Consider the following 17,076-nt stretch of genomic DNA (forward strand, 5'->3'; position numbering starts at 1 on the left):
AAGGGGCAATAAAAAAGGGGTTTTAAAGAAACTTGGGGGTTAAAAGGACTTGCGTGGGAATTTCAATGAGAAAGGGGGCTTAGAGAACCCCCTTAGAAGCTTCCAAGAAGCTTCCAAGAAGCTTTTGGGGGGAACGTGATGAAGACCACGTGGAGGAGAGGAATGAAGGCAACCGATTTGGCAGTTGGCGGCGTCACGCTACAGGCGGGAGCAGCATGAAACCCAGGCGGCGGCTTTGGCGGCTTCCTCTCCTCCTCACGAACTCCTTCAACCTCATGAATCCCTGCTTAGCGGCAGCTGGCGCAGTCTTCATGCCCACTCGTTTATTTTCACACCCTCCCTACTCTTTTCTTCCCCCCCCACAGGTGGTTTTGATAGGTGAAGGGAGGGGGACTTCCCCCCCCCCCCACGCGGCTTGATGCATGCCTGATCCGCCCCCCATGTCATCTAGCAACCACGCTTACTCATTAGCATCTTACTCCCTCACCTCCAGCACAGCCTTTGGCTGGGGGGAAAAAAGGGTTAATATAAAAAAAATTGCCATAAATCTATCAATTTCCTCTTGACCTCCTCCCAAGAGGAGGTTCATATGTAGATATGTAGGCTCTTTTACTTTGGTCTCGTTTATGCCAATGGAGATCAGGATACGTCGTGTACACTTTTAAAGATCGCACCGTTCGTATGTTCAATGCAGACATTGTCATTACATGAGACTCATGCGGCTCGTAATATTTCTTAGCAAAAATATTACACTCTCTCCCCCTTGGAGGAATCGAGATGCCCTCATCTGGAGATAAACTGGGGATATTGATGGTTGAGAGTGCTTTCATCTATCCAAGTGGCATCCTTCTCAGGATAATCTTTCCACTGGACGAGGCATTCTCTCAAGGTTTTGGATCTCAGTTGTCTCTCCCTAACATCTAAGATCCTATCAGACCGTAGCTCAAGGACTCCTTGGCTAGGCATTACAACTTGTTGGTCATCAATTACATGGCTAGGATTAGGTACATACTTCTTCAAAAGGCTGATATGGAATACATTATGAACCTTTAGGTTCTCAGGGAGTTGCAGTCTATAAGCATTAGGTCCTAGGCACTTGAGGATTTTGTATGGTCCACAATACCTTGGAATTAGCTTCTTGCAATCTCCTAAGGATAGGGAACTCTTCTTTGGGCGTACGTGAATGAAGACCATGTCTGCTTCCTCGAAGATTCTATCTTGACGCTTCAAATCCACATAGGCTTTCTGTCTATCCTTGGCGGCTTGGATGTCCTGTCTTATTGACTTTACTTGGTCATCCATCTCTTCCAGCATCTACCTTGAAGCTTCAACCATCAAGGTTGGATCTGAGAAGTTTAGGGGACTTCGATAGTCATGACCATACAATGCTTGAAAAGGGGTCATCTGAATGCTTTGTTGGTAAGAAGCATTGTAGGCAAATTCTACCAAAGGCAAGTATTAAATCCACCTTTTTGGTTCACGACAGTAGTGTGCCCTTAGCATATCCTCGATGACTTGATTTACTCGCTTCGTTTGGCCATTAGTTTGGGGATGGTAAGCTGTGCTAAAAAAGAGTCGAGTCCCAATGTCTTCAAAGATAGCTATCCAGAAATGTGATGTGAAGAGAGAATCACGATCACTAATGATTCTTCTGGGTAACCCATGTAGCTTGAATATCTCCTTGATAAACAACCTTGCAATGTCTGAGGCTTTATAGTTTGTCTTTACTGGAATAAGGTGTGCAACCTTAGTAAGCATGTCAATGACAACCATGATGTAGTTGTATCCTCCCTGAACTTGGGGTAGGCCAATAACAAAGTCCATACTGATGAATTCCCATTTCATTTGGGCAATGTCGAGTGGTTGTAACTTTCCTGGAATTTTGACATGTTCAGCTTTGATACGTTGACAAGACAAACACTCAGTGACATATTTGAGAATGTCACCTTTAAGTGATGCCAGGAGGCATATTTCACTGTGGATTCAATGCCACGGTGGATTCTGTGAGGTTTTACGGTGGATTCTGTAAACTTTGTCGACTGGGGCTCATACACGAAGTGGATTCTTTGTGCGAGAAGTTGATGGGGACACCTATCCTTTTCGGGCGTTTCATTAATTTAGTGTATACATGGGTGATTCCATAGCGGGTGATTTCGTAAAATACATATTAAATTAATAAACATTTATGAGTTTAGAGTGCGCATTCATGATAAATTACGATTAGGATTGATTTCTAACCAGTTGATTTACTTATGTAGCTGAAGAGTGCTAGGTATTCACTTTTGTCAGTTTAATTATATTATTTTACTAACGATTGTGAATGCTTCAGTTGATGTGTAGAGATAGTAGCAGTGGCGAAGGAAAGCATTGGAGGATAGCGTGTATTTGAGTTATCACTTATATTTTGATGGGCGCATACCTTAGGCATGGCGCCTATATTTTGTCGCACCTATTTATTAAGGCGTTGGATACTTATTTATTATTTTGTATGCGCATGGGCATACGATCATGATATTTGTATTTGGACATTGTATTGGGTATGCCTGACTCTTTGGGCGCCCGCCCATTAGCTTTATTTCTATTTTGTGCTAAAGCAAACTCAAAAGCTAAAAGCGTGCTATTTTGTAATTTGGGCTATTATTTGAGCTTGAAGATGATTAATACATAAAATACATGCTTTGTGGAACGCTCACACAAGGCATGGGGGGAGATTGCACCCAATTGGTCTCTTGTTTATGTCGTGCATGCTTTCTACCTTGAGTTTTGTGCAAAAAGTAGAGTTCTTTTGTTCTTGGGGGCCTTTCGACGCTCACTATGCGAGCATACAGCATCCGATCTGTGCACCAGTGGTATCAGAGCGAAGCTGAGATCGAGAGCTTCCAATCACTACCCATCTTGCGCGAAGGCAGAGTTCCTGGAACGATCGAGCTCTACAGTTATTTTCATCGTGAACGGTCGATACAGGTGGAATCTTGGCGGTCAAGAACCTCTTTCTATAGCCTTTGATCATGAAGGACCAGCCTGGGGAAGCGGAGGACCACGTCAACATCTCCCTACTCAAGACATTTTTATACAATGACAGTAAGCTCATCTCCATAGCTTTAAAAGTCATTAAGCTTTAAAATAAAGCTTAGAAGCTTGATAAGAAGCTCAAAGAGCTTCAAGCGTGAAATTCGGCGACAGGGCGGCAGCATCCCGAATTTTATGCAGCTGAAACCCCCCCCCCCCTAAAATTCGGCGTGGTAGTCAGATTAAGCTTCAAGATTAATCACTCAAGTCTCAAGTCACAAAAATTCTCAAAGTTTGACAAGTACTTTAAGTTCTGCAACTCCGCAAGTTCTGCAAGTCAGTAGAGGTCAAAACTGACTTATGCCAAAAACTCCCATAAGGACTGTTCCTGCGCAGAAGCACTGAACTGCAAAGTTGTTCCTTGGAAGACTCTGTTTGCATACGCAAACTTGCTGAACCAATTTCAGCACACGTAAAAGGTCATACGCAGATTTTACAAAGATTTTAAATCTCGCAACCGCAAAAGTTGAAGACCATGAAAGCCAAACAAAAATCTATAAGCCTTGTACACCCGACTTTGAGCTACGCTCATCCAACTAATTGGATTTTGAGAGTGTGAGGTCTTTTGAATTTTTACAGGATGACGGAACAAAATATGAATGATTTAATGGCTGAAGGCAATCTTCCTGAACCTATGATGGAACAAAAATTGGATTTAATTATGATGCAGTTGGATGAAGAACGAAGAGCCCGGCAAGCCTTGCAAGTTCAATTGGCCAATTTACAACGATCGACTACCGACAAAGATGGACCACAATCCGAAGATCTTATCCGACGAACCATCGATGCGACTCTCGAAGCTCAATCCATCCGCAAAGAAACAAAGATAAGTAAAAGAAATTTCAAATTTCATACTTTCAATGGAACTCGAGATGGAAAGATTGTTCTTGCATTCATCAGTCAGTTTGATGATTACTTTCATGAAGAAACATACGCTGAAAAAGATAAAATCAAGTGTGTCACTAATCATTTAGTGGATAGAGCATCTCTTTGGTGGACCGTGGTTCGTAAGAGCATAGATTGTCCCACTACCTGGGAGAGTTTCAAGAAGAAGTTTATGCAGAATTTCCTTCCTCCACAATTCCATGAAGAAGCCATAAAGCAATGGGACCTTCTTCAGCAAAGAGATCGTGAGCCTATTTCCCAGTACACTGAACGCTTTTGGAATGCCTTACTCCAACTACGCATGCTTGAAGACGTACTTGAAGCAACTCATAAGCTCAAGTTTATGTCTGGATTACTTGGGCATTACTACGCTAAAGTCAATATATTCAAGCCTACAACTCTTGAAGATGCAATTTCTTTAGCTCATGACACTAAAGACAAGATTCGAGGAAGAGACAAGCGTCCACAACAATTTCAAGCAAATGGTAACTATAGTTCAAAGAAATTCAATTCAAATTTTGAAAGATTCAATCAAAGTCGATTTCCTTCATCATCTTTTCGTAAGTATTGGACAAAACCACCTCCTTTTCCATCAAATACCAATCAAAACCCTAAGCCAACCTCACAGCCAAATCCTAATATTCCTAGACTTCCTGCCATTGCAAACAATGTATCTAAAGCCAAATCTATAGTGTGTTACAAATGCCATCAACCTAGACATCTAGCAGTCAATTGCCAATGAAGAAGCCACCTATCCATATCAACTATCTTGGAGAAATGGAAGATGAAGAACATGAGGAAATGCTTGACTTTACGGAAGATGAGGACGACATTGCTACTCCTTCGGATACTTTACCAGGTATGCCAACTCCACATTCTTTGTTGACAATGAAATGTTTAGTGCATGGAAAAGAAAAAATTATTTTGCATGATGATGGTAGTATACATGATTTTATTTTTGCAAAGTTAGTGAAAGAATTGAAATTACAAATTATTCCTATGCATTATCGCATTAAAGCAGCATTCTTAGGCATAAGGTATAATGGAACACAAGAGGTGCATGATTTAGAAATTCAAATTGGTTAATACACTGAAAGAAGGAATTTTCTAGTTGTACCATTATAGTCCAGTGATATTATCCTAGGTATGCCTTGGCGTCATCAGCATAATCCTGACATAGATTATTCCACGCATTCAATAAAAATTCGTTTTCAAGGAAAACACATTACATTGTATGGTATGCACACATCTAATAATTTTCCACTGCTTACTCATACTCAAGCTAAACGTGCATTATGCAAAAGTAATAAATCATATCTAATTTGGGTGAATGAACTTCAAGATAAAGAAAAACATATGCACCCTAGGCATAAAGAATTCCTTGCACAATTTAAAGATTATTTTGCTGAAGATCTACCACCTGGACTACCTCCTTCACGTCCTGAAGACCACAAAATAGATTTAATTCCTGGTACACAACCACCCTATAAAGCACCATATAGGCATAACCAGATTGAACAGAAAGAAATTCAAAATCAAGTTGAGGAATTGTTAAACAGAGGATTAATTAGACCTAGTAGTTCTCCATTTGGCGCACCTGTTTTGTTGGTAAAGAAGACGAAGAATACTTATCGTATGTGCATTGATTATCGTGCCCTAAATAAGATTACTGTAAAGAATAGATATCCAATTCCTAGGGTAAATGATCTTATGGATAAACTACAAGGTTCTGCCATATTTAGCAAAATAGACCTTAAATTTGGTTATCATCAAGTGAGATTAGATAAATCTGATATATTTAAGACTGCATTTAGAACACAACTTGGTCATTATAAATTTCTAGTGATGCCTTTTGGATTGACTAATGCACCTGCTACATTCAGTAGAATGATGAATCACATATTTTTGAAATATCAGCACTGTGTTATAGTATTCTTTGATGATATCTTGGTATTCAGTAAAAATGAGAAAGAGCATTATGAACATCTGTCCTTGGTTTTCAAGTTGTTGAAAGATAATCAATTGTATGCTAATCTGGAAAAGAGTGAGTTTTTTCAAACAGAAATTGAATATCTAGGTCATATTGTGTCATCAGAAGGTATTAAGGTTGACCCTAAGAAGATATAAGCAATACTAAATTGGTCTATACCCAAAAATGTGCATGAGTTACGTTCTTTTCTAGGTCTTGCTAGTTTTTACAGGAAGTTTGTGCAAAATTTTTCATTACTTGCTTTGCCTTTGACTAAACTTTTAAAGAAAGGTATTGTTTATCATTGGTCTAATAATCAACAGAAATCTTTTGATTTATTGAAACATGCATTAACCCATGCTCATGTATTACAACAACCTGATTTCAATAGACCATTCTTTTTAGTAGTTATTGATGCTAGCGGATCTGGAATAGGAGCCGTACTTATGCAAGATAATCATCCTATATCCTATTCTAGCTATAAACTGAAACCATCCGAACTTAAATATTCCACATATGATAAAGAATTGTTAGCTGTTGTACAAGCTTTAAGACAATGGAAACATTACTTAATGGGTTCTGAGTTTATGATTAAGACAAACCAACAAAGCATTAGACATCTCCTTAGTCAACCCCAAATATCTGACCGACATATCAAATGGGTAGCCTTTATTCAGAGTTTTCATCCCCTTATTCAATATCAACAAGGAAAAGAAAATGTAGTAGCCGATGCTTTAAGTAGAAGACCCACCATTCATAATATTTCTGTCATATCATTTGATTCTCTAACTTCTATGAAAGATACTTATCATCAAGACATTACTTTTCATACTGATTCGAATAAATTAGTTGGAAATAACTGGATTCCTATTGATTCACTGTATTACAATGATGGATTCATGTTTTATGAAAAGAGATTATGTGTTACAGTTCCATTTAGATCTTTTGTTTTGAATGAGATTCATTGTCCTCCATATCAAGTCATAGAGGTATTATATCTACTTTGCGTACATTGACTAAAGATTTTTATTGGCCACATATGGACACTGATGTATCTAACTTTGTTTCTGAATGTTTGGTTTGTCAAAGAATTAAGAGACATCATGGTAAATAGTATGGTTTACTTATGCCTTTATCTATTCCATCAAGACCATGGGAATAGATTTCTATGGACTTTATTACTGGTTTAACTAATACTAAAGCTAACCATGATATGATTTGGACTGTTGTAGACAGGTTTAGTAAACAAGCATATTTCATTCCATGCAAGAAAACTTTAACAGCATCTCAGGCAGCAGGACAATTGTTTTTGAAAACTATTTTCACTAATCATGGATTACCAAAAGTTATTATTTCTGACCGTGATTCTAGATTTTGTAATAACTTTTGGATTAATTTGTTTGCTAACCTAGGAACAAAGATTGATTTCTCATCTGCATTTCATCCTGAAACTAATGGACAAACAGAAGCCACTAACAATACTATTTTAGATCTTTTACGTGCTTACACTATTTCTAAACCACAGACATGGGACACACATTTACACTTACTGCAGTTTGCATATAATAATACACCACACAAAGCTACAAAGAAAGTACCGTTTGAAGTGATTTATGGTTATAGATTGTCTACACCTGTTGTATTAGAGTTTAGAGAAAAAAAAGAGATGGAGACAAAGGCTCAGGCCCAAGGGTAGTAGACAGTTCCCTTCAGTTCATTCTCTATCATCCACACACAGTCACCCCAAAGGTCAACTGTATGTACCACACACATACAAGATCAACTGACTTAGAACACATACAAAGATCAACTGACCTAGATCTAATCATGGTTAAGTCAGTGTGACTTAACCTTATTCACTAAGGTAAACAACTGACAGAAGACAAATGAGCTTGAGTCTCAACATGTTGCATCTTTATCAAATAGAATTCAAAGTGTTGATGATATTTCTAACATGCACGCTACTATTTTTGATGAGGTTAAAGACATGATTGCCAAAGCCCAGTAATCATATACAAAACAAGCCAATAAGAAAAGACATGCCATGAATTTCAAAGTTGATGACTATGTTTGGTTAAGGATAGAGAAACATAGATTACAAAGTATAGATAAACACCTAGTTGTGAAATTAGCACCTAGATTCTATGAACCATTCAAGATCATTCACAAAATCAATGACAATGCATTTAAGTTAGTACTACCACCACACTGGAAAATTCACAATACCTTTCACATTAGTTTATTACGACCCTTTAGAGGCCAATTACCTATACACCCTGTTTATGAAAACCCACCTTTGTTAGATGAAATCCTTGAGCCTGAAGCTATCATAGATACTAACTTTATGACCACTAGAACTGGCCGTAGATATTCTAGATATTTGGTCAAGTTTAAAAACTATCCTGTTGAAGAGGCCCAATGGATGCACGCTAGATACTTAAATGCTTTCCCCACTCTGTTAGCTCCACATTGAGCTAATAGCAATTGAGGACAATTGCTATCCCACCCTAGGGGTATGATGCCAGGAGGCATATTTCACGGTGGATTCCGTGCCACGGTGGATTCCGTAAACTTTGTTGACCGGGGCTCATACACAAAGTGGATTCTTTGTGCGAGAAGTTGATGGGGATGCCTATCCTTTTTGGGCGTTTCATTAATTTAGTGTGTACATGGGTGATTCCATAGCGGGTGATTCCGCAAAATACATATTAAATTAGTAAACGTTTATGAGTTTACAGTGCGCACTCGTGATAAATTAAGGTTAGGATTGATTTCTAACCATTTGATTTATTTATGTAGCTAAAGACTGCTCACTTTTGTCGGTTTAATTGTATTATTTTACTAATGATTGTGAATGCTTCAGTTGATGTGTAGAGATAGCAGCAGTGGCGGAGGAAAGCATTGGAGGATAGCATGTATTCGAGTTATCACTTATATTTTGATGGGCACATACCTTAGGCATGGCGCCTATATTTTATCGCACTTATTTATTAAGGCGTTGGATATTTATTTATTATTTTTTATGCGCATGGATGCACAATTATGATATTTGTATTTGGATATTGTATTGGGTATGCTTGACTCTTTGGGCGCCCGCCCATTAGCTTTATTTCTATTTTGTGCTAAAGCAAACTCAAAAGCCAAAAGTGTGCTATTTTGTAATTTGGGCTATTATTTGAGCTTGAAGATGATTAATACATAAAATGCATGCTTTGTGGAGCGCTCACACAAGGCATGGGGGGAGATTGCACCCAATTGGTCTCTAGTTCATGTCGTGCATGCTTTCTACCTTGAGTTTTGTGCAAAAAGTAGAGTTCTTTTGTTCTTGGGGACCTTTCGCCACTCACTACGCGAGCATATAGCATCCGATCTGTGCACCATTAAGCCTCTCCCAATAGTAGTTCTTCCTAATGCATTGAGAGTCTCAGCATAGCTAGGATGTCCTGAGAAAGGGGAATCATGAGCTTCCCACAATATCGTTTGCTTAAGTGACTAGCTTGCCGGTATACATACTCTCGTTCTGTAGTAGACAAGTCCACTATCAATAGAGAATTCATGATACTTAGCCTGTAGCTTTTGGTCCTGGTCCTTGATAGGGATCTCCCTTAGCATCTTTTGATAGGCTGGGTCATGGCATGCTTCCTCTCTAGCTAGCTCAAGTATTGGGTTGTTTGGCATGGACAACTTTGTGGCTAGAGATCTAGCTGTTGATGGATTTTGCAAGATTAGAGAATTAAGGAATGCCTTGCGACTGAGTGCATCGGCAACTACATTCTGCTTTCCAGGTCAATATTTGATTTCAAAATCATACTCCTCCAGCACTTCAATCCACTAACGTTGCCTCATGTTAAGCTCGTTCTGGGTAAAGATCCACTTGAGACTTTTATGATCAGTCACTGGAGAAAACTTGTTACCCAACAGGTAGTGTCTCCAAAGCTTTAGAGCATGGATGACAGCTAATGGTTCTAGATCATGGGAAGCATAATTATTATCATGGCTCTTCAATTTCCTTGAAGAGTATGCTACAAGATGACCTTCTTGCATAAGCACACATCCTAAGGCAAGTGTGCTAGCATCAGTTACTACCTCAAACTCCTTACTAAGGTCTGGAAGTTTTAGGATAGGTGGAAACACTTTACTGGTCGAAAAAATCCTCATTGTTCCACATTGCTTCAATCTCTCAAAGCTGGTTTGTTCGGCAGTTGACCATGTAATGGATGTTTGCTTCTTTAGTAAGTCTGTTAGAGGTACTGCAATCAAAGCATAGTTTTTTATGAAGACCCTATACCATCCTGTCAATCCAAGAAAACTGCGTATTTCTTTGACAGTTGTTAGTATTGGCCATTCTAGAACATCGCTAACTTTGGCCGGATCCACTGAGATTCCTTTCACTGATATGATGAATCCCAGATATTCAATCTGATGCTTGGAGAATGCACACTTCTTCATCTTAGCATAGAGCTTATGTGCTCTTATTGTCTTAAGGACAAAGTTGGGATTCATGATCTTCTTCCTGTTTGGAATAGACTAGAGTGTCATCGAAGAAGACGAGTACGAAGTCATCAAGATATGGCCTAACGATATCCTGCATTAACCTGTTGAAGGTGGCAGACGCATTCATAAGCCCCAATGACATAACTAGGAACTCAAAATGCCCATATCTTGTGTTGAAGGCTATCTTTGGGATATCTTCTTCCTTGATTCTTATCTGATAGTAACCAGACCTGAGATCAATCTTGGAGAAGATCTTCGCACCCTAAAGATGATTAAGAAGCTCATCTATTCTAGGAATAGGATACTTGTTCTTGACAGTTGATTGATTCAATCCTCTGTAATCAATACACTGTCGAAGCGTTCCATCTTTCTTTTTTTGGAACAGTACTAGAGCTCCCCATGGTAAACTGCTAGGATGGATGTAGCCCTGATCTAGCAGTTGCTTGAGTTGTTCCTTTAGCTCAATTGCTTCCGGGATGAACATTCTATAAGGTCTCTTTGCAATTGGCACAGCTCCTGGCACTAGCTTGATCTCATGATCCACTTCTCTTTGAGGCAGGAGTTCTGTCAACTCTTCAGGAAATACGTCCGCGTATTCCTTTAGCCATGAAGGTTTTTCACTAGACTCCTGCTTCTGATCTAACTTGTTGAGCTTAATCAAGTAGATAGGTAGTCTCTTTCTAACTCCCTTTATAATCTGAGATGCTTTGACCAATTGAATTTTAGGCTTTCCAGCCTCTCCTTGAGTTGTGACCAATTCCCCTTCAGAGTTTCGAAAGGAAATTTGGCCCTTTCCACAATGAATGTGGGCGTCATTAGGTTTAAGCCAATCCATTCCAAGTAGACACTTATCGATGCCTAGGTTCATGACTCTGAATTTGACAGAAGTCGTCTTTCCTCCCAGAAAGAATTCCACCTTAGCAGTTTGCCTGGTACAAGTGACCTCATGACCATTTGCTAATTCCACAAGCAAGGTAGGTGCTTCTACTATGGCTATTCCTAATTTTCTTGCACAAGCTAGTGAGATAAAGGAATGTGTACTGCCACAATCACTCAAGGTCTTGAAACCTTTACCTTGATGAATCACCAAGAACTGGCGATTCGGGCCTTTCTTGTGTAGAGTGGCATGGACTGTCGCCCTTTCAAACTCTGCTTCCATGGTCGGAGCTTCTTCTTCGCACATTTCCTTGTTGGCAACACAGGCAGTTCTTCCTCTGCCTCGGGTAGCAGCTCCCTAGCCACGGCCAGTTCCTTGGAAAGGTGCCTGGAGATGTCCTCCAAGCTTGGGACATTGCCTCTTGAAATGACCGGGCTCGTTGCAATGGAAACAACGGAGGTTTCGGCCATTGCTTTGGGTAGGGACAAAGATGTTGGCAGTATTAGTCCTTGTTTTCTTTCTTTATCCCAGATTTTTACCTTGAACTCTCTTCATTTGAGGCCTATATAATCCTCTGTTCGGGTCATTATAACACCAAGTTTTGTTACCTCTTGGTCTAGCCTACACCTCCTGAATTATAGGTGCAGTTCGAATGAGTGAGTCCTGTAGATCTGATGGGAACTTAGATTCGAGATGGGTATTCACTGGTGGGTTTAAATCAGCACAAAATTTTGACACTTGATGTGTCATGTCCATCTGTGGCGCATACTTAAGAAGTGAGACGAATTTAGAGTAGTATGCGTCAAGAGTGAGCCCCAGCTGTTTCAGCTCGTAGAACTCATTCATTTTCTACGTGTGATACGCAGGTGGTAAGTATCTTCCTTGCATCGCTTTCTTCAGCTTTTCCCAGGTAACAGATCATTCCGCAATCCCTTGATATCTGCACCATTGCTTCCACCAAAGCCTGGCTTCACCGGTGAGCTTCACCTTGGCGAGCATAGCCTGGTTGGCGGGTGCAGTACCAGCTGCTTCAAAGTAATCCTCCATGGATTCAATCCAGATTTTCTGTCGCTTGGACAGACCTGCCTTTCCCGTCAATTTCACGCGGCTTAATCTGCTTGAGAAGAAACTTCTTCTCCTGGATTACGATAGTACTTGATGTAGGAGGCGAACTGGGAATCTGTACCTAGGGTTGTGCCTGGATAAAGGATTCTTAATGTTATAACTCGCTAATCGTTATGATTTATATTTCATACCCAATTTAGCTCTATCAACCAAGAATTCTAGCCACTTAACTTTTTATCAATTCACATGGACAAGATAGACATTGATAAAAATAAGTCTTATTGCATTTATATGGGCATAGCCCTTTCGGAGTACAACATTTCCTGAGATGATAGAGCAACTGTTTACATTTAATTTGGGGAGAATAATGTTGTATTACATTTATCTACGGGAATTGGATAATAGTATGGTTTCAGGTCATGGATCTTCAGGAATCGGTAAGTCATTGGAAGATTAGGGTATCCTTTCCTTTGGAACCCATTCTTCTCATAGCACCCCAACACCTTGATCTTGTCGTCGGTGGGGATTACAGGGGTCACTTCCTCATATACATATGAGTTCAACTCAACCCTCCGACCTTGAATATGTAAAGTTGAGATTATGTGAGCCTCCACAAAAATGAACAGATTTACGATCTTCGGGTCTTCCAACCACTTGATCCTCTTTAGGTTGGTTTGAAGGTATGCAAACCGGTGGGCAGCTATGTAGTAGATTCCTAAGTCACCTGTCCATCTTCATTCCACGTACAAAGGTGATGGATTATAAATACGATCTAGGATGTTCATCATCTCAACCCTTTGTCGATAATCCGAGGAATGCATCACGGTCATAAACATGACTCGGAACACTAAGAACCTGTTCCATGCTTCATAATTCTGCAAGACAACATTGAAAGTAAGGAAATGTTTGGAACAACAACATTTTCTTTACTTTTTCTTATTAAGATTTGTTTTAAAAAAATCCTTTGTTGGTTCGCTTTGATACCAATTGTAACGTGTCCACCTGTTCTCTTCAGGACACGTCTTAGTAGTCCATCGGAAAGGAGATCTAGGAAGCTCTGCCCGGCAATCCCATGGAATGTTACGGGGTTTGTGATCCAGGAATTTCCGCGTCTGCCACGTAGCGGAAGTGTTGTGGCCTTTCCCACTTAGGACCGACCTGAATCAGGGTTTCCCCTAATGGTCATTTCCTAAACAGCAACTAGCGTTGAACCCCGAGCGAACTACTTTATGCAGAAACACCAGGGCCAAAGCAGATTCACGCTGCACTTGGTTCAAGGAGAATGGGAAATGAGAGGGATGTAAGGCTCGACCTCTCTGCCATAAGGCATAGTCCCATTCCGTTCCCCTAAAACAGTGTAAATCGGGATTATTATACCTTAGACTCTAGGTCAGCACCCTTGCTATTCATTTCCTTTGAAACGATCTTCTTGCTGTCCATCATGATTGAGAAAAGTTCCCGGTCAATCGGGACCACCCATTCCTAGGATGGACCCATGGCCACATCCACCACATTTTCCTCAGTTGTTTTAGTTGTCTAATTACCTATCACATTTAGTTGGACATGTATCAAGCAGCTTCCTTAATTATCCTATTAGGCACCGGTTCCTTCACGTAATCATAGCAGTTGACATAGAAAAGCAGGTCAAACAAGTTCCTTTCAACAGGTTATCATATTTATATTTGAAATACATTTATAAAGTCCAGCCCATAGGCTTATCCATAATTTTCTCAAAGGCTATCCAGCAATCCACAGGGATTACTAATCCAAGATTCTGCCCGTAGACTAGTATGCGAGCCTCGAGATCCAATCCTGAGTCATGTTGGCCTCTTGTGCAGGGCCCGGAAGGCGAGGGATTTACAGCCAGAGCCCCCTTGGCACCCAACCATCCTCCTGCTCCAAGTAGCGCTCAATGGAGAGACCTCACACGGCGGGTTCCGTCCACCTTTCCGGTGCGGCTAACAACACCCTTGGTTAGGGTCACGTAGACAGTGGGGGGTAATTGAGGATGCCTCTCCCTTCATACCTTCAACATGAAGCAATAGATATCTTTTCATCCTTTAGTTCCTTGAGCAAACAAAGCAAACAGTGCTCTCTAAACTGTTACAAGCACAATCATTTCCAGTGGTCGTTATTTGGCCAACTGCTAAGGAGTGAATCCTTCTCTCCGAATGCATACAGCATTCAATCCGGAATCAATTGTGACTTGGCAAGATCCCCAAGGGTTTGTTTGTTAACCCGTATGTCCTTGGGTTAGGGCCGTACCCTATTAACCCAACTTAACCAATACCTTAAGTTCTATTAACATTACGTATGTTGCTCCAAATTATTGATTTATCTTTTGCTTCCAAGCAATTATCTAAACCCCTTATCTTGATCACTTTTCCCAAGAAAGGTCCTATGTCAGGATGACTACTCATCCTCTTGCAAGATAAACTTGCACAAGAATTTGCCAATCTCATTCCGAGGAATTTGGCCGTTCCCTTGTGATCAAACCACAAGATCATGCAACTCTGCAATTTGTTGCACAAATGTCGCATTTATTTCATGGGACTATTTTACCCATCAAACGGTGTCTTCTAATCACGGAATCATGATTAGATAGGAAACAGGGTTAGGGAGTCTTCATATCCAATCCATTCCTGATTGCACTAGGCCAACATCATCGGTCCTAGGGTTCCAACTCAATCCAAGTTTCTTCTTTTTAATTGAGCAATCCTTAGGGTAGAAACCCTAGATCGTTACTTACAAGTATGTCCTATCGTCCCTACATTCCATGAATGTGGGCAAGTCTTTAGGGTATGGGAGTTTCAAATTGGCAATAAATGCGACTAGGTCACGTCCTCAACATGCTAAATCCTAGTTAGCACTTGGGATATGTTGCATCGACTTAACCATTCCTAAGCGAGTCCTTTGTGGTTTAGGTGTTTAGGGTAAAATAATTTACTTCTCTATTCATGAAGATATTGTCTTGATCAAATAGGGAAAAAACTAGTTGCATTACGATACCATTCTCGTAAGCACACAATTTATTGCCTACATATGATTAGATTTACAATCCCTAACTTTTTTGGTTAAGATCAAAGCGTATGTTAAGTTATGGCATAATTCCTATTGATCCTTCTATGACATGCAATCAAGATTCATGCCACTAAGCTTTTAGGGTTTATGTTAAAACGAACCATGCAGCCTTTTCCTAACTTCATTTCTGAATGAGATATTCGTACGCTAAATGAGCATTACATAGCCTTTCGTAACTACTTACGTAGTGATTGAGATTTATGCCAACTGACTAGAGTTTAATCTACTTCATGCAGCCCTAGAATCATTTCCATGCCTTGCAAATTCATACGGTTTGTTAGCAATCTTCTTTAATGAATCCTTGCAAAGAAAGAGATGTCTATTAATGCAACATGCGATTTTATCTTTCCATGCATAATCTAAGTGTACAACAATAATTTCGACTTTGTAAAGATGCTCATTAGTTGATCTAAATTTGTTACTTTGCAACACATCAAAACAACTTGCTAAGAATGCATAGATGTCTTATGTCCTTGTTTCATTCATTTCTTTGAAAAATACAAATGATCGATTCTTTGATTGTGAGTTATTTCCTTTAAAATAGCCAAAAGTGCATCCTAATTCCATAAATGATCCATGCACAATTGTAATATTACGAAGTAAATCAAAAATAGGAAGAAAACCTGGACTTGTGGATTCGGTGAAATGTCCACATGAATGTTAGAAGATCATCCTCCTGCGGTTGTGCCTTGAGCCTTTTTAGGGGCCATCGAGAATTTGACCTTCTTGCCTTAGCCGCCGCAGACTTATGATCTTAGCCCATCTCCCTCGCACCTGCAATTCCTTTTGAGATTCGGCTTCCTTGACCGATGCACCGTCTTGCGGAATTGGGCTTTGGAAGGCCTTATAGGCTTCCTCCTTGAAGCTCGGAGGAAAGAGAAGATAACTTTAGGAGGGTTCAATGGGAGAGCCCTTAAACCCAACAAAGAGTTTGGGCTTGTGACGGGTACAATGGGAAAGGCTTTAAATTCCGGTTATAATGGGCTTATATGAGTCCACGGGAAGGACTTTACAACCGGCAAAATGGCTTTTGGGGAATGTAAGGAAAAGGGGACTTGGAAATTCCAGATATAATAGGGCCTTCGCGAAAAGGAATACAATGGATTTAAAAGACTTGTGTGGGAAGGGCTTTAAAAGGAAACCCGGGGGTTTAAAATGAACTTGTGTGGGGATTGCAATGGGAGGCTTTAAAAGGAAACCGGGGTTTTTAAAAAAAACCTTGTGGAAATGCTATGAAAAGGGCTTAAAAACCCGGGCTAGGTGACTTTTGGGGTAACCAAGGGGGGAAAAGGGTTTTATTCCCGGGGGATGGAAAGCCCGCTTGAGAAGGGGCAATAGAAAAGGGGTTTTAAAGAAAACCGGGGGTTAAAAGGACTTGCGTGGGAATTTCAATGAGAAAGGGTGCTTAGAGAACCCCCTTAGAAGCTTTTGGGGGGAACATGATGAAGACCACGTGGAGGAGAGGGATAAAGGCGGCCGATTTGGCTGCTGGCGATGTCACTCTACAGGCAGCGGTAGCACGGAACCCAGGCGGCGGTAGCTTTGGCGGCTTCCTCTTCTCCTCACGAACTCCTTCAGCCTCACGACTCCCTAATCTGCGGCAGCTAGCGCAGTCTTCACGCCCTCTTGTTTTCTT

This window comes from Lygodium microphyllum, chromosome 18 (assembly GCF_053477565.2).
Source record: "Lygodium microphyllum isolate KBCC chromosome 18, Lygodium_microphyllum_v1.1.10, whole genome shotgun sequence".
In the NCBI taxonomy this organism is placed as follows: domain Eukaryota; kingdom Viridiplantae; phylum Streptophyta; class Polypodiopsida; order Schizaeales; family Lygodiaceae; genus Lygodium; species Lygodium microphyllum.